The 22,367-nt window shown below is 49.0% G+C and overlaps 1 protein-coding gene across 1 annotated transcript in view; it reads left to right on the forward strand.

Annotated features, from left to right (window-relative positions):
- Window positions 1-1,500: 1,500 nt before the first annotated feature.
- The window catches only part of plod2 (procollagen-lysine, 2-oxoglutarate 5-dioxygenase 2), a 278,992-nt gene continuing 258,125 nt past the window's right edge, over window positions 1,501-22,367 (forward strand). The window contains exon 1 of the mRNA XM_072473887.1: window positions 1,501-1,608. The gene's annotated coding sequence lies outside the window, so the exon portion shown is untranslated. The remainder of the gene's footprint in view (window positions 1,609-22,367) is intronic.

Genomic DNA, 22,367 nt, shown 5'->3' on the forward strand with positions numbered 1-22,367 from the left:
CCTCACAGCACCAGAGACCCAGGTTTGATTCTAAACTTGTCTGTGTGGAGTTTCCTCCGGGTGTTCCGGTTTCCTCCCACAACCCAAAGATGTGCAGGTTAGGTGGATTGGCCATGCTAAATTGCCTCTAAGTGTTCAGAGGTGCGCAGGTTAGGTCAGCGGAGTAGGCCTATGTAGGATGCTCTTTTGGGTGGTCGGTGCAGGTGTGATGGGCTGAATGGCCTCCTTCTGCACTGTAGGGATTCTATTCTATGATTGCCAAACATTTCTTGGATTCAGCATGTTAACATTGCTGAAAAGAGAGACATGTTGCTGAAGCTTTTCATCTTGCACTCATTCGGACTAACACAGGAATGTCAAATTTTAAACAATCACAATTCAGACTACACACGAAAAGGGTGCTGATTGGTTGGTAAGTCAACTCTGATTGGACGAGGGATTGCCATGGAGAGAGCAATAGGGAACATGCTCCTCTCCAAGCTCTTGAGTAATCCAAAAAAGGCACAAAGCTTGTTGTTGGGTCACTTGAAGACCTGAAGGAACGCTGCATTGTTGGAGGATGAAATATTAAACCAAGTTCCTCTTCGCTGTTGAGGTGGACTTAAATGATATCATGGCACTATGAGGGCAGCAGATACATGGTAACACCATCACCTGGAGGTTCCCCTCCAAGTCACTCACTATCCTGACTTGGAAATATATTGTTGTTCCTTTACTGTTCCGGTTCTCCCCGTGTCTGCGTGGGTTTCCTCCGGGTGCTCCGGTTTCCTCCCACGAGTCCCGAAAGACGTGCTGTTAGGCGAATTTGGCATTCTGAATTCTCCCTCTGTGTACTGGAGCAGGCGCCGGAGAATGGCGACTCGGGGATTTTCACAGTAACTTGAAATGAAATGAAATGAAAATTGCTTATTGTCACAAGTAGGCTTCAAATGAAGTTACTGTGAAAAGCCCCTAGTCGCCACATTCCGGCGCCTGTTCGGGGAGGCTGGTATGGGAATTGAACCGTGCTGATGGCCTGCTTTGGTCTGCTTTCAAGGCCAGCGATTTAGCCCTGTGCTAAACAGCCCCTTCATGGCATTGTTAGTGTAAGCTCACTTGTGACAATAATAATAAAGACTGGAACTCCCTCCCTAACAGCACTGTGGGTGTAGCTACACCTCAGGGACTGCAGCGGTTCAAGGGTATCTAGGGATGGGGAATAAATGCTGGTCTGGCCAGTGAAGCCCACGGCCTGTAAATTAATTTTTAAAAATCTATTTAAATAAGTTATTCCAGTGTCCTCACCTGGTTCCCTCAGCCAAGACCAGACTGACTGTTGGTCACTTACCTAACTTGTTGTGAGATCTTGTTATGTACGTGTTTGCTGCAAATGATCAACAACATTTTAAATGGTAATTCATTGACTGTGGTGCACACTGGAGTATTCTGAGCATGTAAAAGCTGTTATTTAAATTCAGACTCTTACTTTCAATCCCAGGATCTCTGTGGCTCAGCCAGTGTGCCAGAGTCTGTGAGAAGAAAATCAAGTCCAGGCTGTGTACCCTTAGCCCTCTCCTACCCAAATCCGGCTTCTAATGGAGGTGATACCCGCTGCTGACTACTGTAACTGTGAGTTCTCAGGTCGCGGGACACAACTTCTGGCCCACAGCATTCGGCAGCTGGAAGCTCTGCCACTGAAAAACACTTAGGTAGGAGCGATATGGAGCGGAAAGGGAATAGGGCAAGTGACAATGAAGGAGAGAGTGAGGAAGGGAATGAAGGGGAGAATGGAGGGAATAGAAGTTGGGAGCAGTGCTTTGAAGAGAAATCTGGGAATTACATTTTAGGATCAGGAAGAAAGGGGAGTGCCACCATTAAACAAGGCAGAATGATGAGGAGCAATGTTAGAACTAGTGTTGCAGGGGGAAATGTGTGCGAATTTGAACTGGGGAAAAGAGGCAACTAATAACGGGGAGGAATTAAATAAGAGTGTCAATCTTTTTTATTTATTCATTTGTGAGTCACTGATGAGGGCAATGTTTATTGCCACCCTGATTCGAAAGGTGGAGGTAACCATGTGGAGGTGCTCCCACAGTACTGTTAAGAAGGGATTTTGGCCCAGGAACGGTGAAGAAATGCCAATATATTTCCAAGTCTGGATGGGGTGTGGCTCGGAGGTGGTGGTGCTCACATAGATCTGCTGCCCCTCTCCTTCCGGATTGTACAAGTTGTAAGATGCTGTTGAAGATGTTTGGGAAATTACTGCAGTGCAATTTGGGTACAGTACACGCTGCTGCCAATGTGTATTGGTGGTGGAGGGAGCAAATGTTTGAGATGGCGTTTGGAATGTCGATCAAGCAGGGTGCTTTGTCCTGGGTGGGGTTGGGCACACAGGAGTGTTGTTGGGGCTGTACTCATCCAGCCAAGTGGAGCGCACTCCATCACACTGCTGGCTTTTCTTTTAACTTATTGATTCACAAGATGCTACCTGGTCCAGAATTTATTGCCCATCCCTAATTGCCCTTGAGAAGGTGGTGATGAGCCACCTTTTTGAACCAGTGATAGTTCCATGCAATGTAGGTACACCCGCAGTGCTGTTAGGGAGGGAGCTGCAGGAATTTGACTCAGTGACAGTGAATTGACGGGAATATAGTTCTAAGTCAGGATGGTGTGAGGCCCGGAGGGGGGCATCTAGGTGGCAGTGACGTGTGCAACCTAGGCTGTGGAGATGATTCGGGAAGTTGGAAGGTGAATTAATTCCCGCAGAATTCCCAGCATCCGACCTGCTCCTTGCAGCCACAGTATTTATATAGCTGATACAGTTCAGTTTCTGGTCAATTGTGAAGGATGATGAGGATTAAATGATGGCAATGTTGTTGAATGGAAAGGAGATGTGGTTAGACTCTCTTTCTTGTTGGAGATGGTCATGGTCTCAATGGAGCTGGAAGAAGATTGCCAGCTGGAATTGGGATGGAGGGTGGAGGGTGTTAGGCTGAACTGAAGTCAGGAGAAATGAGTTCCAGTATAAAGTGGAAAGATTGGAGAGGGAGATAGTGACTCCGGTTTTAGCAGCTTTGGGGGGGAGTGAGTAGGAGAGTGAATGTGATCTTCATCCTCAGCCACCGAAATGTAGCCTGATCTCTTCTAACTTGGGGACTTCATTGAGATTCCAGCAGCTTCCCATCTGGAACATGAATCAGCAGGAAATGGCCCAGAGGCATTCTGCAGCGATCTCACACCTAGGAGTGAGTCTGGGGCAGAGGAGCTCTGCAGATGAAGCATGGAGGAGTGCTTCTATCCCTTCTGGCCCCAAAAAGGAAAAGAAAAATGTAACCTTTCTCTTCTCTGCTTCGGCCTCAGTGAAAACCGCAATGGGGGTCAGTAAGTTGGGTTAAAATGTTTCCCAATGCAATGTGAGGAGTTTGATGGAAAACAGTGTGTTACAAGCTTATAATCTGGGCCATTTGTGAATTGTCTGTTGTTTGCTGCACTGCCAGGTTTGAAGTTGTTGGTCAGTTTTTGCAAGATCCCTAGTTTGCACATTTATATGATACAGAGTGATTGTTCAAGAGACAGATGTCAGCAAGCTGTATCTGCCTTGTAGCCCCTGCAGTTTTGTTTTGCTATCTTATTGGTCCATAATTTTCTGTTCGAAAGATGGTGAGGCTAATATTGTTCACCATTATCGATGTGCAATGGTACAACAATTTCAGACAAGGGGGTAGCCAAAAAGGTGATTGAGCTCAAAAATCTAGAAGCTGTCTGCCTCCCCATCGAAACAAGTCGCTGTATTTACATGTCAGACGCGAGCTAAACTCACCACAGAAAGTCAGATGTTCGCCATTTAAGCCCAAGTGCCCCTCTCTTTACTTTTCTTTCTGCATCTGATTTGAATTCACCCACTGTAATTGGTAGGTGCATACATCTACGTACACCAAGCACTGTTTATTCCTCAATCCTGCCAAATGATTGGTTAATGGGATAGAAAGCTACTTCCCCTGATTTCCGCCAGCTTTGTCATTATCCGTTCATACTTTCAGTAACTTGCCCTGAGAAATATCGTCACGATTAAACCGCAATGGCAAATCTAACTAATAGCGGATGGCCTAGGATTTACTCATAAAGCACATCAGATAAATCATTAGCCAATAATTCACAAAGGACCATAGGCATCTCACTCTATTGGAGGGAGAGAGAGAGACAATTGGTTATGGCCCAATACCATATTGTAAAAAATAGATACAAAAAGTACACTGATGCCCTCTAGTGGCCATTAACTGAAGAATACCTTTACTTTCCTCTATTATGACAAATTACAGAAACAATCCACTGAAATACTGTATGCATCTACCAATATTTCAAATTGAATAACATGTTATAGATTCACAAGGACTATGAAGTCCTTCTTAAAGCTGCACTCCACTTTAATACTGTAATGTTGGTTCATTAATTTGTCTTGATCTATCATCTGCCCATGTCCTTGATGCAGTCTTGCTATCGTGAGACATTTGTGTTATCCCTTGATAGTTTTACATGTACACAACTAATTACCCTTAATAATAAAAATCTAATAATTATCAATCATTTTAATAATCCTCGGTAGGATTTTTGCTGAGTTTTTTATTTAAATAGTAAAAGCTGGAGACATTGCTGAGCGATAGAATTCTTGGACATTACTGAACCTGGTATATTGCGAGGCAGCTGCTCGCGAGTGTTCCTTGAAGCCCTGCTTAATTCCGTTTACAATTTGCCTTTTCAATTTCCTCTTACACAAATTTCAGTTATTTTTATTTTAAGTTTCTCCCTGCTCGCAATAATTTTAAATATTTGCATCACTTAAGATCAATGTTCACAATGTTTCCCAAAAGTCGCCAATAAAAACAATATGAACTGCATGTTACAGAGGTAACAGAAATCATGCACAATAACCCAAGGAGTCAGTTAAGACTATTATTGCAACCGTAGTGAAGAATGAATTACAATGCGGTGTTCAATGTTTAAGTGATCTGAGTTCAATTATTTGAGTCTGGTAACCGGTCTGTGCTCACTGTGCCTGATTGGTTGAGCCTGGGTGTGGACTCAGCTGCAAGGCGTGACTAGTAGCTGAGCTGCAAGCCTGATTGCAGGGGCCATTTTAAAAGCCTTGTAAATAAGGCCTGTTGAAAACATAGGAACTGAAAGGGTGCCATTGCTACATTGCTCTGAGCTGAATCCGATATCTAAAATATATTACAGTTGCCAACTCTGGTTGGAGATATTCCTGGAGGTTTCAACATATGACCTTGTGCCTCCAACCACCTTGTCCCCAACATCCCATAATTAGTCACCCAACTCCTCCGTCCCCCCATTGCCTTGTCACAAAAACAGGAAAACAAACTCTTTGTTTGGATGATTCTTGACTTTCAGTCAAACAGCCCTTTTGTCCCAATGTTTAATATTTTAATAGCTGCTAGGTGAAAATGTTCAAAGCATTTTCTCTTTTTGAACGCCTTTATGACTTTTCTCCTTGGCTCCTTGCACAGTGTTCTGAAGATTCATCTTCAATTCCCAAAAGCTCCAGGTTGGAAATGCCAGCAGGGAGCCCCACCGCCAGCTCGCCTAGATTTCCCTCTACCTGCCCCGGCTTCTCCGTTCCAGCTCACACTGCATGTGTAAAATGAAGGAGGGGCTTGTAAACAGAGCTCTTCTGCAAGGAGAATTTCCTGCTCTCCGTCTTGCTCGCTACCTCTCCCCCAAAATTACCTCAGGGACGGTCGCAGTAAGCGGTGGTAGGCCTCAACGTCCACAACTTCTTGCCTGGTCTTTGGCACTTCTGTTCCCATCCAAGGCTTTCAGTACTTTCAGCTGGTCTAATTTTAAAGCTGCTTTTACTCGATTAAGGTCTGTCACTGCCTCTTGTGTTCTGGAGAGGCTTGATCCTCACTGACCTTTGCCCTGGACCCGGCAAGTTGAAGCTGCGGGTAAAGTGTGAGCAGACTGCACCTTCAGTTGCCGATCGCTCTGTTCTCCCTACATCTCCATCTCTCGACCTTACTTTCCCCGTTTAAGATATGTTTTAAAAACCTACTTCTCAACCACACCCACATGTTCTGGGCATGCCCCTGACTTGTTGGGTTCTGGAAAGCCTTCTTCGAGGCAATGCCCAAGGTTGTGGGGGTGAGGGTGGAGCCGTGCCAGAGGGTGATAGTCTTCGGGGTATCGGACCAGCCAGAACTTCATATGGGGAAGAGGGCCGACGCCCTTGCTTCCCTAATCACCGCTGGAGAATCCTGCTCGGCTGGCGATCAGCAGCACCACTCACAGCTGCAGACTGACTGGCAGACCTATCGGAATTTCGCCATCTGGAGAGCATTAAGTACACCATCTGAGGGTCGGAAGATGGTTTCCACAAAGCGTGGGGGCCATTCATCAGCCTGTTCCAGGACCTGATCGAAGCCTACAACTAACAGAATGGCGGGGGGGGGGGGGGGGGGGGGGGGGGGGGGGGGGGGGGGGCACCAGGGCTTCAGAAAGCAGACAGAAACGAGGGGGTGGGGGAGCCCAGGGAGAGACCCGACACAGGGACGAGAGGACCCCATCACAAAACCGTAAGAGTAAGACAAACACACCAAACAAACCATCTACTGAGCAAGAAAGGGCCGAGGATAGGACCCGGGGAGAGCAGAAAAGGGGAGGGAAGAGAACGGGGGGAGGGGAGGCGGTTGGAGATGGGGTGCCAAAAAGGAACAACATGTAAATGTCACTGTTTCATCCATTTCTTCTCCAGTGTAAAAACGCAAACTTTAATTTAAAAAAAAAATGTTTAAACCTGGGGCGGGATTCAGCGGCAGAGTGTTGACATCGTTGTAAACGGCGAAGCATTTTACGATGGCGTCAGCGGGCCGCTGGGAGTAGCGAACCTGCGCCACACAGGAGGCCAGCCTGGCACTGGACCGCTTTACGCAGCTACAGCTGCCGATACGGGCGCCAGCACGGGCGGCGCGAGTCCGCGCATGCGCACCAGAGACAACGCACGTCAGCACATGCGCGTGGGTTACCTTCTCTGCGCCGGCCCCCGGGCAACATGGCGGAGCCCTACACGGGCCCGGCGCGGAGGAACATAGGCTCCCCCCCCCCTCAGGATTAGCCTGCCTGCCGATCGGTAGGCCCCGAAAATGGGCCAGGCCACCGTTGAGGCCCCCCAGGAGTCGGATCCCCCCTCCCCCCACACCAGGACGGCCCCCCGCAGCATGAACACCGGGTCGGACCATACACGAACGACGCCGGCGGGACTCGGTCAAACGTGGCGGGCATTCGGCCCGTCGAGCGCGGAGAATCGCCGGGGGGGGGGGGGGGCCGCGTTGAGCGGCCTCCGACCAGCGCTGCGGCGACTGCGCCGGCGCCATTGGAGCCGATTCTCCGGTCGCTGGAGAATCGGCGGACCGGCATCGGAGCGGCGTCGCATGATTCGCGTCCCCCCCCACCCCCCGGCGATTCTCCAACCCGGCACGGGGGGAGAATCCCGCCCCTACTTCTTTGAGCAAGCTTTCAGTTTAATACTCTCTTCCTGGTTTTGTATCATATTTTGCTTTATAATGCTTTCCTGAAGCATCTTGGGACATTTCATGATATTAAAGGCTCGTTAATGACACTGGACTGGACAGCCGGGCAAAACCGCTGCAGGTATGCGTTCAAATCCCACAACGGCAGCCGGTGGAATTTAAATTCAAGTAACAGAAAGAAAGGTCTGGAATTGAAAGCTAGGCTCCGTAGTGTGTAACCAGGAACTATCATCAATTGACGTAAGCACCCACCCGGTTCACCACTGACCCTTTAGGGAAGGAAATCTGCCACCCTTCCCATTCTGGCCGACATGTGACTCCAGACCCCCAACAACACGGTCGACTCTGAAATGCCCTCACAAGGCACCCGTTCAAGGGCAATTAGGGATGGGCAACAAATGCTGGCATTGTTGTTCCCGTTGGGCTGGGAGTTGAGAAGGGACACACGGCAGGAACAGACCATCCACTGCAATGTCTTGCACGCCACCCAATGCCACAGGCTCCGTCGCAGCCGACTCCAATGATATGAAGAGCAATTTATCGGTGAGGCTCAGGAGATGCAGCTGTCCTTCTCTGCCATCAGTTGTGCTCTGCTCCCTTCTACCCTTGATTGATTGGTTCAGGGTCCTTTGCTGAGTCACTGACTGTACAATGGGCAGTTATCTGCTATTTCCAAGTGAGCATGTCCTCCCCTTCCCATCCCCCGTTTTGTCGTTTGGCCTCCGCCCTTTGTTCCCTCCCCCTATCCTGTTTTCAGCATTTCTTTGGGTGTTCCTTTTCTTGTGGTCTTGTTCTAGGCCCCCTGGCCTCTGTAGCGGCCATTTTCCACCTTCCCCCCTCCTTTTGCACCAGGCCCTCCCTCCCTCACCCCTCCCTCCCCTGCCTGTTCCAGTGCTCCCATTGGCTCCCGAGTATCCCCCCCCCCCCCCCCCCCCCCCCCCCCCTCTATTGACTCTTGGCTTTGAACAGGTCCTGGAACAGGTTGGTGAATGACCTGCAGGCTTTGTGGAAGCTATCCTCTGACCCTCGGATAGCGAACGTAACCTTCTCCAGGTGGAGAAATTCCGATAGGTTTGCCAGCTAGCCTGCAGCTGTGAGTGGTCGCCAGCTGAGCAGGATTCTCCAGCGAACGATTTGGGAAGCAAAGGCAAGGGCATCGGCCCTCGTCCCCATGAATAGATCTGTCTGGTCCAATACTCCAAAGACTGCCGGGCATGGCTCCACCCTCACCCCCACAACCTTGGACATTGCCTCGAAGAAGGCTGTCCAAAACCCGACAAGTTTGGCGCATGCTCAGAATATGTGGGCGTGTTGGCCGGGCCCCTCTGGCACCGCTCACATTTATCCTCCACCTCCGAGAAGAATCTGCTCATTCGGTTCTGGTCAGGTGCGCTCTGTGCACCACTTTCAGCAGCAAGAGGCTGAGCCTTGCGCAGGAGGAGGTGGAGTTGGCCCTGCTCGGTGCTTCGCTCCAGAATCCCCAACCTATTTCCATCCCTAGTTCTTCCTCCCATTTTTCCCATGTCTCCTCCAATGGAAAGCATGTCCTTTCTAAACATTGTCCAAACAGGTCCCCACAGGTTCCCTTTCCCAGACCGTCCGCGTCCAGTAACTCCTCTAGCATTGTGCTTCTCGGGGTTCGTGCGTAAGCTGTCGTCTCCTGACAGATAACGTTTTTGAGCTGTAGATGTCGTAGTTCATTTCCGTTTGGTAGCTCCAGTCTCTGCATCAGTTCCTCTAAGGTCGCTAGTCTGTCCTCCGTGTAAAAGTCTCTAACCGTCAGTGTCCCCCTGTCCTGTCTCCTCTTGAACGTGGCATCTACCGTGGTTGGTGCAAACCTGTGCTTGCTGCAGATGGGGGCCATGGCGGACATTTCCATCAGACTGAAGTGTTGCCTCATCTGGTTCCAAGTTCTCAGGGTAGCTACCACCATTGGGCTCGTTGAGTGTTTTGCTGGGGAGGGATGGGAGCGCTGCCGTGACGAGAGCCCAGAGAGTCGTTCCTGTACAGGAGGTCGCCTCCATCCTCACTCATTCCTTGGTGGCTCCTTCACCCGTCCCTCACTCCTTCCGCCTGGTTTCCCAATGGTAGTATTGTAGGTTCGGGAGGGCCAGGCGTGCCCCCCCCCCCCCCCCCGCACCCCCAATGTTTCTTCTTCTTTGGAGGAGTTTTTGGGGGATTCTCGGAATCTTACACGCACGCACACACCACACACCACACACACACCACACACACACCACACACACCCCACATAAACACACAACACACAACACACACACCTCATCCATTGAGTTGAAAAAGGCCTTGGGGATGTGCATTGGTATCGGCCGGAACAGGAAAAAGAACCTGGGCAGCATATTCACCTTGATCGCCTATACCCTCCCTGCCAAGGAGAGGGGGAGTGTATCCCATGTCCGTCGGTCCGATTGTAGTCCCTCCAGTTCTGCCCCTCACCCGCTCAGATTCACCAGGAAGACTTTGCTTTTGCCCAGGTTGGGTTTGTAGCCCGAGAAGGCTCCGAACTCACCCAGGAGCTTCATGGCACATTCCATGCCGCATATACATTTCATGGCATAGAGCGAGACTCCGTGCTCTCTGTCTCTTCTTCGGATTCCCTTCCAGCATCTCGCTGCTCTCAAAGTAATCACCAGCTGCTCAATTGCCAGGGCGAACAGGAGCAGGGACTGCCGGTATACCTGCCTTGAACCCCTGTGCAGCTGGAAGTATTCAGAACTGTTGGTGTTGGTCCGTGCGCCTGCCTTGGGTGCATCCAGGGAGATGGTTACCTCTGATGTTCTCTCTCCGGATGGGGTCATTATCGCGTTCAGTAGTCATCTGATATTTGCAATTAGCTGTCTACCTCTGTCTTCTGCGACCACCACTGACACGCAGTTCTTCAGGTGCTTAACCAGGGTTTATGCGGGTATTTCTGCGTCTATATTGAGCAGTGAAACGGTTCTGTGTGATCTGCATTCTGTTGGGTCTTTCTCTTTTTTAGGTGTCAGCGATATGGTGGCCTGCGATCATCTCACGCAGGTGCGTCGCAGATGGTTTGTACAAGTCCGCTGGGAACCTGTCAGGTCCCAGCCCCCTCACCACCTGCCTGGAGTTGATGCTCTCCATGGCCTGTCCCAGTCCTAGTGGTGCTTCCAGCTCCCTCCGTCTATCGTCTCCCACGATCGGCATATCCAGTCCGTCGAGGAACAGTTTCATCCCTGAGTCCCTGTCGGGGAGTTTGGAAGTGTACAGTCCCCAGTAGACCTGCTCACAGACGCTCAGTTTGGGTTCCCCCAGGGTCACTCAGCTCCTGACCTCATTACAGCCTTGGTCCAAACATGGACAAAAGAGCTGAACTCCAGAGGTGAGGTGAGAGTTATTACCCTCGGCATCAAGGTGGCATTTGACCAAGTATGACATCAAGGAGCCCTAGCTAAACTGGAGTCAATGGGATCAGGGGGGAAACTCTCCACTGGTTGGAGTCATACCTGGCACAAAGGAAGATGGTGATTGGAGGCCAATCATATCAGCTCCAGTACATCACTGCAGGAGTTCCTCTGGGTAGTGTCCTAGGGCCAACCATCTTCATCAATGACCTCCCTTCCATCATAAATTCAGAAGTAGGGATGTTTACAGATGACTGCACAATGTTCTGCACCATTCGTGACTCCTAGATAATAAAGCAGTCCATGTCCAAATGCAGCAAGAGCAGCAGATACCTGGGAACCCCATCACCTGGCGGTTCCCCTCCAAGTCACTCACCACCCTGACTGGGAAATATATCGCTGTTCCTTCACTGTTGCTGGGGCAACATCCTAGAACTCCCTCCCTAACTGCACAGTGGGTGTACCTACACCTCAAGGACAGCAGCAGTTCAAGCAGGCAACTCACCACCACCTTCTGAAGGGCAACTAGGGATGGGCAACAAATGCTGGCCTAACTGGCGACGCCCACATCACTTAAAGTAAATTTTGAAAGAAGGCCTCAAATGCTTTGTCGACCCTTTTTGGTTTGGCTACCAGTCTGCCTCTGCTATCCTTTACGTGGGCTATTTTCATCATGGCTGCCTGCTTTCTCAGCTGGTGAGTCAGCAGGCAGCTAGCCTTGTCTCCAAGCTCGTAAAAGTTCCTTGCGTCTGGCGGAGCGGGTGCACTGCTTTCCTGGTGGATAGCAGGTTAAAGTCCATTTGCAGCTTTTTCCTCTCCACCAGAAGCTCAATGGTCAGAAGCTTGGAGTACTGTCTGTCGACCTCCAGAATGGAGTCGATCAGTTGCTGCCTGGCCACATTGTCTTCCCTGTCTCTGCAAGCCTTATATGTGATAATTTCTCCCAAATCACCGTCTTCAGTGTCTCCCAGAATGTGGAAGGTTAGGCTTTCCCGTTCCGGTTGTTAGTAACGTACTCGCCTCTGGCCTGTGATGTTTTCTGGCAGAAGACCTTGTCAGCCAAGAGGTCTGAGTCCACACTCCATGCAGGGCATTGGGCACGGCCCGTCTCCAACCCCACATCCATGTAATGTGGAGCGTGGCCGGCGATGACAATCATGGAGTATTCCGCTCTGACTATCTCTGGAAGCACCAATTTCCCCACTACAAAGAAGTTGATGCGGGTTTAGACCCTATGTACTGGTGAGAAAAACAAGGATGCTATTTCACCTGGATGCATGAACCGCCATGGGTCCACTGCCCCCATTTGCTCCATAAATATTCCCAGTTCCCTCGCCATGCCAGTTTTCCCCGTTCTGGGTTTCGACCTGTCCTGTACACAGTTAAAGTCTCCCCCCATGATCAATCGGTGCGTATATATGTCGGGGATTTCCACCTTGGTCTTTTTAACAAATTCCGTATCATCCCAGTTGGGAACGTAAACACTTACCAGGACTACCGGTGCCCTGACCATGACGTGCCGTCCCCCTTGGTCCGTAACCGTGTTCGTCGCCATAAACACCTCATCCTCCTGCTTATCAACATGGCTAACCCCTCCCCCCCCGCCCCCCCAGCTTTCATACCTTTCAGTTGGGCAAAGGCTCTTTGGGCCATTAAGTCCCCTGACATTCCCCTGACTGTCCAGATGGTTTTTTTTTGTCCAACTCCCTCCTGTTGGATTAACCATACATACCTTGGGAATGCCCCCCTGCGCTCCAGGGTTTCCCTTTGTTCGGGGTCATCCAAGATGGCTGCGGTCACCGTTTGTGGTGAATGGAACTACTGTTAATTCACCAGTGCACCGTGATATCATGTTACTGCTGTATCGTGTTACGTTATGTGTTTAACCCTGTGGGCTCCACCTATGGGCTATTGTACGGCTTCACCCACAGGGGGATATGTCGGGGCATGTACAGGCTCGCCCATGGCTCCACCACTTACAGGAAGTATAAAGGCAGCTGACCTGCGGGGCCGCATTCATTGTTGTACCGGTCACAGGCAGGCTCAGTTCTAAGCTGATTAAAACCATGCTTTACTTCTCAACGTGTCTCTCAGTGAATTGATGGTCGCATCACCATTCTCACCATGAGGCTGGGCCCCTGCGCTCCAGGGTTTCCCTTTGTCTAGGGGCCATCCAGCATGGCTGCCAATTGTGTGTACGCTATGTGGGCAAGCCCCTGCTCTCTGGGGTCTCCCTTTGTTTCGGGACCCTCCAAAGTGGCTGCTTATGGTGCCATCTTGTTCCTCATTTCCAAGAGTGATTTGCTGAAGCCAGTCTAGAGCCCGTCTCGTTTTGTCGTTTTGTTCCCCCCATGGTTTTGATTCCCCACCACCCCTCTCACTGCCTCCCCTGCCAACCATGTCCCCCCTCTTTTGTCTATGCCCCTACCTTCTCCCCCTGCCACTGTGTCTCCCCCCTCCCCACCCTCTCCACCCCCCCCGCCTCAGACTGCCAGACGTTCTCTTCCCTGTGGGAGATAGGCCATTGCCTCCCTTTCACTCATACCTCCTGGCGCTAGCTTTCCCGCTAGTGTGGTGGCCCCCTCCCAAGATCAATCCAACCCCCTCTTATGCCCGCTCTGCTGGTGTCCCTTCTATGTCCTCCTCACCCTCTCCTCTGCTCTGCTGCCCTCACCCCCTCCTTTCTGTGAGCTGGTTCCCCTGTTCACAGCGAAGCGATGCAGTACCGCGCAAAATTGTTCATTGTTTTCCCGCGCCTCCTCTGTACCTTCCTCACCGCATGCTCTCTTGTTGCCTGTCCAAACCGTTCTTAGGGTGAAACCTGTCCGCCTCTGCAGGGGCAGTAAAATAATGTTCCTTGCCCTGATAGGTTGCCCAGAACCTGGCTGGGAATGGCATCCTAAACCTAACTTTGTTCTCATACAGTGCCGACTTTGCCTGATTAAATTCTATCCAGCGCTTTGCCAGGTCCGCCCCAATGTCCTGATACACTCTGATTTTATGTTCCTCGCAGTTGCACGCCTTCGTCTGTCGAGGCCAGAGAAGGATCCATTCCCGGTTCTGGTATTTGTGCAGCTTGGTTATTATTGCTCTTGGTTGCTCCCCGGCCTTGGGCTTTGGTCGGAGTGACCTGTGAGCCCTGTCGATTTCCGGCAACTTGGGGAAGCTGTCCCTCCCAATCAAGTTGCCCAGCATTTGGGCCACGCAGTCGGTTGGGTCCCTGCCCTCGATTCCCTCCGGCAGGCCCACTATTCGGATGTTCTGCCGCCTCAACCAGAATTCCCTGGTCCTCGACCTTCAATTTCAGGCTCCCCAGCGTCGCCACCAAGCACTTGATCTCGACCTCCAGGACGTCGATTTGGTCGCTCTGGTCCGTCAATGCCTTTTCCAGCTCCTGTATTGTGCTTCCCTGGACTTCCAGACTCTTTCCTATGCCATCAAGAGCCGTCTGCATGGCGGCTAGCACCTCCATCTTGACTGCCACTTTAATCTTGGTTTTGATGTCATCCTTCATCGTTTTCAGTTCCCTCGTTAGGAACGTCTTCCACCCATTGCCTGGCGCGGGGGGTGGAGCTCGCTTTCCCGGTCGTCAGTCTCCCTCTCCTGAGGGAGGCTGGAAACCCCCTCGCCTCGTGGGTCCTCTGACCTGCTTGCTCACCACTCCTGTCCCTTGCAGCAATTCCTGGTGTACCTGCTGTGGTGTTGGGTGCTCTGGTGCACAGATGAGCCAACACAGTTGTATGTGGTACAACTCTATTTTATTTTAACTCTTATATACAGTTCGTTCGGGATGCTCTGCACGTGCTGTCTCCCTGAGTGTGTCGTGTAACAGGTCTGTCCTTGTCCTTGTCTCCAGCTAATACTGTCCATCAGGTGTCGTGTTTGTGCTTTTATATGTTTCCTGTCTTTGTCTGTGATTGGTTGTGGTGTTGTGTGTTCTGATTTGTCTGTTGGTGTGTCTATCATGATGTGTGTGTTTGAATATCATGACACCTGCGGCCTCCTGAGCTGCTGCTTCCTGGCGTTTCCGACGTCTATGTTATTGTTGAGGGTGAGGGGATGTTTTAGTCCAATTTTGTGGGCTAAATTCTGTCTTATGGAGGTGCACCATAGGAGAAGTCCCAGCTTCCCTTTAACGTGCGACCTGCCATTAAGGCGTAGTCCCAGCGTACCATGTGTTTGGCAAACAACACTGCCAAGGTCCCCTGCTGCACGCCGAGACTACAGGCAGCTTGGGGAAGAAGAGAGCAGTAGTGGAGCCATTCAGATCACCAGTACAATCAGGCAGATGTGGTGGATACATGTGAACTGCAGGCTGGCCACCTCTACCTGCAGGCATGGGGATAAGTCGCAAAGCTTGAGCTCCTTCTACAGAAGATTCATTTTTAGCCCTGAGACATCAAACAAATAGCTATGTCTATTGGGAGATTAATGAAAACTTGTTTGTGTTGTGCCACCTCTATGATTCCCTCTGGGCAGGCAGCATTGCGAGCCACAGTGTAATTCAATTAGATTCTGTGTGGAAATGCATCCCCATAAAACTACTCAAAGCTATGTTTGTGATGACAATGGTGCAGACTTGGATATTTCTTGCCAGACCCCGCCGGCAGTGTTCAATTGTTCTGGTTCGATTATATAAGTCTGATCTATGTTTGATTGATGAAGCCTGGGTGTGGACACAAAGTAAAGTAAACAGACACAGTTGAAGCTACCAGAAGCTGAGCTGTAAGCATGAGGGCAGACACTTTGTGATTTCAGATAAAGTTTTTAATTCTTGCAAATAAACTTGGAGCACTCAGAAACGAGTGCATTGCACTGAAATGCATAAAATATACAATGGACCACCAATCGTTTCAACAGTTTTAGCAAAATTATCTCTCATCAATGGGTGAATGTATTCACCTAAGTATGAATTGTCTGTATAGTGCTGTGACCTATGACCTGGAAATGATAATACGGTCTACTTCCAGGTACTGTACTGGAACACCGGGGGGCTCCGCCTCTGGCTCCGCCCTCACCGGGTATATATAGACCGGCCACCTGTGGGTGGCACTCATTTGTATAACAGATACGGGCAGGCAAGTTCCTGGATAATAAAGCCTAGTATTCACTTGTTCTCACGGTCTCACAGTGAATTGACGGTATAACAATCTACAAAATGGAATCCTGAATAATCGAATAGAAGGTTTGCTGCACATATTTCCAAGAAATTATGTTGGCAAGACACCAAATAATAATGTCAAAGATTTAGTTTCGAACCATTCCATCGCCGCAAAGTTCAAATGTGCATTTTAACTTTCTATCCACTAGATTACAAACAAGAACCTGAACTAAAAAAAGTGTTTTCTGCAAACAAGGTTTGTACCCTAACAAGTCACTGAAAGGACCCCATCCTGCGTAATAAACATGGATGAGTGGGAACGCTGCCTGGACACAGTGAGAAAGTTCACAACACCAATTTGAAATTGGGCAACGCCCAAGGCAAAAGAATAGTTCCAAGAAATAAGGAAGTAAATACTAAGTCAGGAAAGAAGGGAATCAGGGAGGGTGACTGGTAAAGGGTTTAATCAAAGAACTGTCTTGGAAATGAAATGAACAGGCAGATGGAGTGACTGGGAGGTTCATGAAGAACGTTTTAAAATCCAGTGCTGCAGTGCCGTTAGGTGAATTGGACATTCTGAATTCTCCCTCAGTGTACCTAATCAGGTGCCAGAGTGCGGCAACTAGGGAATTTTTTGTAACACTAATAAAGATTATTATTGTTGCCTGCCAGTTTGGCACCCAGCTAGAGCCTCAAACATTTCTAAAGTTCAGCGCTGAACACCTCATCAAGTCCAGAGTGTATTACCGACAGGAACCACCACTCACCACTCCCAGTGGCGCTCTCGGTACTGGAAGGCTGCCAGCCTCTGATAATCCAGTTATTGCCACATTGCTATTTGTGGGACTCTGCTGTGTGCAAATTGGCTGTTCCCTAAATTATAACTGCAACTCCGTTTCAACATCTTGCCAAATGGCTGGTGGTAACCACGCCTCACTTGGCCGGCCTTCCCTCCGATCTTTCACTTGGGAGCAGGGGCCATGGCACCTGAAAAATCATGTTCGGGAAATTAAAGGCTGGAATAAGGGCACCGGGGAGTTTGGCCGTGGCTATTGGACTGAGGGAAGACGATCGAGTGATGTATGGACAAGGAGAAAGATTTTGAAGTTAATATGCTGGGGGAAGTAAGCTGTCTTGGTGATGGATTGGAGGGGAGTGTTGAAGCTCAGCTCAGTATCAAACAGAACATTAAAATTACACACAGTCTTGTTGAACCTGAGAGAGTGGGCAGGTAGAAGGATGGAATCAGTGACAAGGAAGTGGAGTTTGTGTGGAATCAATGGGTCGTCCCCGATGGAACTGAAAAAAATTATAGAAGGATCTAATCAATCCGACTGCATGGAGATAGTGAGGGGTCAAGAATAGTGGCAGAGACAACAGAAAATCAAGCAGACACTGGCTGCCCTGGTGAGAATGCAGCAACCTCGCTGACAGGGCAGCACGGCAGCATGGTGGATAGCACAATTGCTTCACAGCTCCAGGGTCCCATGTTCGATTCCGGCTTGGGTCACTGTCTGTGCGGAGTCTGCACATCCTCCCCGTGTGTGCGTGCGTTTCCTCCGGGTGCTCCGGTTTCCTCCCACAGTCCAAAGATGTGGGATGTGCAGGTTAGGTGGATTGGTCATGAAAAATTGCCCTTAGTGTCCAAAATTGCCCTTAGTGTTGGGTGGGGTTACTGGGTTCTGGGGATAGGGTGGAGGCGTTGACCTTGGGTAGGGTGCTCTTTCCAAGAGCTGGTGCAGACTCGATGGGCCGAATGGCCTCCTTCTGCACTGCATAAATTCTATGAAATCCGGGAACTCAGAAAAATACACTTCCAAAAACCCCAGGGTGTTCTGGACACTTTGCAATAGAAAAATCTCCAAAATAATCACCTTATAAGCAATTTGGGTACCTGGCCCTTTAATGAATGCTAGTAACATTCATGCCAAACAAGTACGTGACAATGACCATCTCCAGTAAGAGAGAATCCAACCCCCTCCCCTTGACAGTCAGTGGCATTATCTTCACCGAGTTTCCCACTAGCAACATCCTGAGAATAACCATTGACGAGAAACTGAACTGAACCAGCCTTATAAGTATTATGGCTAAAAGTGAAAGTCAGAGGCTGGGAAATCTGCAGAGAATAATTCGCCTCCCGACACCCAAAGGCCTGTCCATCATCTACAAGGTAGAAGTCAGGAGTGTTGTGGAATACTCTCCACTTGCCTGGATGAATGAAGCTCCAACAACACGCAATTATGATTTAAATATGCTAATCTGGTTCACACCCAGTGAACGCATGCAGTGGGCCGGGAGCGTTGTGCACTGTTTGGCGTATGGCGCAGAACCCATTTGAAAATGAAATGAAATTAAAATCGCTTATTGTCACAAGTAGGCTTCAAGTGAAGTTACTGTGAAAAGCCCCTAGTCGCCACATTCCGGCGCCTGTTCGGGGAGGCTGGTACGGGAATTGAACCGTGTTGCTGGCCTGCCTTAGTCTGCTTTCAAAGCCAGCGATTTAGCCCTGTGCTAAACCAGCCCCTTCAGGGCTCTCCTGCTATTCTCCTGACATAGCCTCAGCTGCAACATGGCCAGAGAATTGTACCCCCCCCCCTTCCAAACCCTCTACCTCTACCACCGAGAAGGGTAAGGGCAGCACATACATGGGAACACCACCACCTGCATGTTGCCCTCCATCCTGACTTGGAAGTAGATCACCGCTCCCTCATTGTTGCCGGGTAAAAATCCTGGACATCCCACCTTCCCATAAGTGTGCCTATATCACATGGACTGTAGCAGTTCAAGAAGGCAGAGCACCACCACCTTCTCAAGGGTAAGTATGAGATGGACAATAATTGTTGGTCGAGCCTGCAACGCCCACATCCTATATGTGAATATAAAAATATGAGGAATATACGGAATAAGATGCCAAGGAAGTGACCAGAAGGATGGGGGTGAAAGGATCTCCCGTGAAAACAGAAAGGTAAACTTGAGATCAATCAAAGCTTTGGTGGATCAAATGAACTTTTCTTGCTCTAAATTTAAAAGAAAACAATCAAGCTTCAGCATCTTGTTGCTTAAGGCGGCATGGCGGCACATGTGGTTAGCACTGCTGCCTCACAGCGGCAGGTACCTGTCATGATATTCAAATGAACATCACAGCACATACACACATACATAATGATAGACAGAGCAACGGACCAATTAGCACACATAACACGACAGCCAATCACAGAAAAGAGCAGGCACAGTACAAAACAAGAAACACGACACTTCCTGGGCAGTCCATCAGGAGACGGCACAGGGCAAGGACCTCAAAGCCAGACACTCACACAGTCACCACATGCTGAGTGCCAAGTTTGTTATATAAATAGTTTAAAGGAATAAAACTGCGTTGTACCAATTGCAACCGTGTTGGTTTGTCTGTATCTCAGAGCACCGAACACTTCAGTACCAGGGTTTGATTCCGGCCTTGAGTGACTGTGGTGTTTACACGTTCTCCCCGTGTCTGTCTGGGTTGCGCCCGGATGCTCCGGTTTGCTCCCATATTCCAAAGATGTGCTGGTAAAGTAAGGTCACAGGGATTGGGCGAGTCCTAGGTATGGTGCTCTGTTGGGCAGACTCGATGGGTCGAATGGCCTTCTGCACTGTACGGACTCCTACCCCAGTGCCAATTAATGACCACTTATGGGCCTCATCCTGCCCCATTAGTATTAACCTACTGACAAGTGAGCCTGTTGCAATGACTGCATGCATGGCAGCTAAAACTGTGCGCCCAGCTTGTCACTGTAGATGAAAGGCACTCAGTGCCTGATTGAAGGACTGGATATTTGGAAGGTGAGGTCCACTGAGAGTCACCCCTCTGCACTTGTACCCCCTTCCCATGACCCCACCCCCCCTGCGGTGAAGGCGGATGTCCTCGCCTTTGCCTCATTGATAGGCCGGAGGCGAACTTTACTTGGGTGGAGGTCTCCCACTCCTCCCAGTGCCTCTGCTTGGCTGGGTGACTTAAGGTGATTTCTGCATTTGGAGAAGATCAAGTTCACCATCAGTGGGTCATTGGAGAGGTTCTGCCCAAGATGGCAACCAATTGATTCCTTTTTCAAAGGATTAAGTCACCATCAGCTGTTGGGGGGGGGGGCGGTCTGGGTTATTTTTTTGCGTTTAAGTTAATAAGGTATTGTGTGTGTTTTTGCCTTTTTAAAATTTCCCTTCTATGGTATTTTTCTGTTTGATTGTTTTGGGATGTTCTGATTATCATGAAAAATTTCTGAACAAACATTTTTTTAAAATATAAGAATTAGTGTAATGCTGTGGAGCAGACCAAACACGGGAACCTTCGTCAGTCATGTTTCAATTTTTGATCCTTAATCTTCACAGTTGGATTCCTTCCCTCCACACAACTAAAACATTAAAATATATGCCATGATGTGGAGATGCCGGCGTTGGACTGGGGTGAGCACAGTAAGAAGTCTTACAACACCAGGTTAAAGTCTAATAAGTTTGTTTCGAATCACTAGCTTTCGGAGCACTGCTCCTTCCTCAGGTGAATGCACCTGAGGAAGGAGCAGTGCTCCGAAAGCTAGTGATTTGAAACAAACCTGTTGGACTTTAACCTGGAGTTGCAAGATTAAAATATATAATCTGCTTAGTGGAGTCTTCCTCTGCACATATGGGCCACACTTTAAAAGTATTTCAATGGCTGTGAAAGGTTTTTTGACATCATGAGGTGAGGAAAAACATTAGACAGGTGCAAGTTATCTCTTTCTTTCGTGTGACTCAACTACTTTGTATTTTCAGTGAATTGTCCTCTGGTGTCTGAGGTGGGGAACTGGGCATGTGTAAAGGGAGGGGGCGGGGGGAAGGAACAAAGAAGGCATTGTTCTCTATCGGCAAAGATTGCTGCAGGTAAAGCTTTTCTTTTTATATTCCAAACCTCAAACAAGATGTTAATTAAAATGAAGGATAATGGGAGTCAAAATGTATCCTGCATCCTCTTCTGGAAGGCACTTTCAGAAAGATGACAGCTGCTGCTTGGGCAAAGTTGTTTGTTATGCATTCCATGTTTCACGATAAGCTAATTCCACTTCTTGGCGTTAGTTCAATTAGGTAGATGATTTCACAGAAAGTATTGCAGAAGACCGTGAGCTGGAAGCAGATGAACTGAAGAAGGTGAAGCTGCCTGTGAGCTGCTTTAAACCAGGGATATGTCTATTATTCAGAACTGGCATTATTTATCAGGGCATATGGTGCAGGAGGAATTATTGAATAGGTCCGGGGGGCAAAGTTTAGAGGGGATGTGCGAGGCAGGTTTTTTTTTACGCAGAGGGTGGTGAGTGCCTGGAACGCGTTACCAGGGGAGGCTGTGGAAGCAGATACATTAACGGCGTTCAAAAGGCATCTTGACAAACACATGGATAGGATGGGTATAGAGGTTTACGGCACAGGGAAGTGCTGAGGGCTTTGGCAAAGGTTGGCATCATGACCGGTACAGGCTTGGAGGGCCGAAGGGCCTGTTCCTTTGCTGTAGTGTTCTTTGTTTGAGAAATCGGATAAAAATAATGGGGTGGGAGTGTGGGCGTAGGCCCAGAGAATTAAGAAACACTCGCTATTGCGATGAGGTATAGTAAAATGACCCTGAATTACATTTTGATGGCTACCTGGATTGTCGGTAGATAAGGTTCTTCTCCAGAAATTCGCAGTTGTACTTGATTTCTTATATAAGTAACTCACTGAACTCGGATAAAGAGAGGATTATACACAAGCTTGAAGATGATATTAAGCCATAAGGTGTGAGGAATTGTCTTGAATTGTGAGGAAGGCAATGAAAAATTGAAGAAGAATACAGTTGGATTGAGGGAGAAGACAAAATAATGCCCGATTCAGTTTAACCTCCCAAGTGTAAAGTAATAGACTTTGGGCATTAAATTGGAATAGCATCTAAATGAGTAAACACTAATGACTGAAGGTTAACAGAGGGATTAAAGGTCCACATATGTAAGTCATTAAAGGCGAACTCCTGGATGTAATGAGCAAAAAAGCGGGGATAGGGTGGAAGTGAGGGCTTAAGTGGGTCGATGCAGATTTGATGGGTCGAATGGCCTCCATCTGCACTGTATGTTCTATGGTCTATTAAGGACGTTCACTGGAATGATAACAGGGATGAAGGGTTTTGATTCTGCTGAGAGATTGGATGAAATTAGGTTCCCTGCCGGAGAGATGAAAGATCTAGCTGTAATCCGACTGGATTGTTTAAAGTTGTGAAAGGAAGCAACACAGTTCATATGGAATGATTATTCAGTCCATTCAGCAAGACTATGGGGGCGATTCTCGGAGCGCTGCACCGGGCCGGAAATCGTCATGACGCCCCGACACTGGTGC

This window comes from Scyliorhinus torazame, chromosome 14 (genome assembly GCF_047496885.1).
Source record: "Scyliorhinus torazame isolate Kashiwa2021f chromosome 14, sScyTor2.1, whole genome shotgun sequence".
NCBI classification, from domain to species: Eukaryota; Metazoa; Chordata; class Chondrichthyes; order Carcharhiniformes; family Scyliorhinidae; genus Scyliorhinus; species Scyliorhinus torazame.